General features: G+C 41.3%; 1 protein-coding gene across 1 annotated transcript in view; it reads left to right on the forward strand.

Annotated features, from left to right (window-relative positions):
* Positions 1 to 2,550, forward strand: part of CACNA1F (calcium voltage-gated channel subunit alpha1 F) — a 125,744-nt gene that overhangs the window by 64,171 nt on the left and 59,023 nt on the right. The window lies entirely within an intron of this gene.

The following is a 2,550-nucleotide window of genomic DNA, read 5'->3' on the forward strand; positions in this document are numbered from 1 at the left end:
TGAGGCTGCATGGGAGGCGAGGGACTCACGGTCAGGCCGGTGCCCAGCACGATCACGTCGTAGGCCTCGTCCATGGTGGTGCCACCTCCGCCCCAAGCGGAGCCAAGATGGGCCGCACCACCACCAACCACCCACAGGCAGCAGAGGAGGAGGAGGACGAAGGAGATCCCTCCGCCGGAAACGAGATCCGGCCACAGAGAGAGAGAGCTCTCTTCGCCGCCACCGCCGCCGCCGCCGCCGAGGGGAAACGCCTCAGCCGCGGAGCGTTTTCTCCACTCCTCCTCCTCACCTTTCGCGGATGGGGATATGGAAGCAAAACTGAGGGAACAAAATAGTACTGGAAGGGTCTTTTCTCCTGGCTCTCTCGCTTTCCTTCCGACAGCTGCTCTATAATAGAAAGCAGGCGAAGTAGTTCCGGCTGTGTTCCTCCTTCTTCTCTGTCATCGTCATTATCGCCTCCTGAGAGAGAGAGAGAAGAGGAGGGGAGGAAGGCCTTGGTGGATGATGGGCATCCCACTCTCTCTCCTCGCCACAAAGACCAGTCTTGGAGTGCAACCAATAAACATTAAATATAAATAAACAACCCTGTGTCATGTGTGTGTTTTTAAAACATTTTTAAAATCTTTATTCAATTGTCCCCCAACATCATCATTTTCACACATCATTTCTCCTTCGTTTTACAAGCTAAACATCACAGAACTGTATCAGATAAATAAGGAGAAGAAGAGGCATAGTTATAGTTCTGTGATTTTAGCTTGTAAAATGAAGGAGAAACAAGTGTCTTATTTATCTTCTTTTATTCTTAATCACATCCCTCCAGTCCTCATTTTGCTATGATTTTCCTTCTTTATATTCTTCTTTTTCCCAATCTTCTTGCTCCTTATTACAATTCCCCTTATATTTACATTTTACACACATACCATTTGTTCCCCTCCCATCTGTCTCTTCTTCCGATAATTGACTTCATTTTCCTATCTTTAATTTTTCCTTTCTTTTTTAAGTCATTTTTATTAGTTTCACATGTTGACATATAAACACAGTAAACACAAATTGACAGAATAAACACAAATCACCACTCACAATACACTTAACAACGACTACAATTTACCTCTAAATTAAAACTATAAAACTTCATCTTAATTTAATTTCATTTATTACGGCAAATAGCCAGCATAATCTTAACTATTTATTAAGATATATATTTAATTATATATTTAATTAATTTAATTAAGGCATATATTTCAAAATTCCATTAGTATCCTAAACGCTTATAATCTTATAACTTTTGAATCTAACCCAACATCCTTCTCTTTCTTGCTTCCCTCCTGGTTTTACTCCTCTTTACTAGTCTCCCTTCTCTCTTTTCTACTCCTCACTTCCCCTTTATTTCCTTCAATTTTTCCTCTCTCACCCTCCTTAACTTTAATTTTTCCTTTAGCTTTCTATTCTCAATCACATTTTACCCTTCTTGTTCTCTTTCCTTGCTCTGCCTTTCTTTTTTTTAACCTTCTAATAGTTTATCAACTATCAAGTCAGGATGCACAGGAAAGCTATTAAAATCCACAAACACTCTCTCTTCCTTCCTTCCTTTTCCATACTCTTTCTTTTTTTACTTTCTCATGTAAGGCTATGACCTATAGGAGTTTATCACACGGGAGGAATTTCTCTTAATTTCGAATGAATAGAAAGGGGGGCCAGAACGCATTCACGTGAATTCACTAGTTTAGCGAAATTATGTGAATGCTCATTGCGTTTCAACTGACTTCCCATTGCCTGAAAATACCTTGCCATTGCCTGAAATTGCGTGTGGTAGTCTATCACACAATAACGTGAAACCCCATGATTGCATTCGGACTGACTTCCCATTGCCCGAAATTGCGTGTGGTAGTCTATCACACAATAATGTTAAATGCCATGATTGTGTTCAGATTGCTATTGGATTATACTTCCAATTTCCCTTGTCTAATAAACTCCACAAACTGGCATGGTACAGAATTTATGCTACTGCTGATTTTTCTAGCTCACCCAGTCTGTGGACAAGTCTACACAGGGACCATCAAACACAAAAGTGTTCAGACATTAATCAAGGCACATGAAAGACACTGCAGAGTGGGTCAGCCGGAAAAATCAGCAGTAGCAGAACACATTATACACCATCCTGGGCATAAAATGCTGTATGAAAACACTGAAATTCTGGACCACGCTCACAACTATAGGTCAGAATGCACAGAGAAGCCACTGAAACCCATAAACACATGGACAACTTCAACAGCAAAAAAGAAACACTTAAAGTAAACAGTTTGGCTACCCGTCCTGAAAACCACCAAAATGAAGACCCAGCGAATGCAAATGGAAACCACCCAGGGTCAGGGGGATTTCCCAGCAGACAATGGATCATTCATTAATTAGACACCCTGAGGCCTTGCCATCCAACAATAGAGAACACAGAGATTAACATGTAAATCGCTTCCTTTCAACAAAGGGTCACACAGTATATATGTATTCCACCCACTCCCATGCCAGCATTCTCTGAAGATGCCAGCCACAGAT

The sequence above is a fragment of the Sceloporus undulatus genome, chromosome 2 (genome assembly GCF_019175285.1).
Source record: "Sceloporus undulatus isolate JIND9_A2432 ecotype Alabama chromosome 2, SceUnd_v1.1, whole genome shotgun sequence".
Lineage (NCBI taxonomy): Eukaryota > Metazoa > Chordata > Lepidosauria > Squamata > Phrynosomatidae > Sceloporus > Sceloporus undulatus.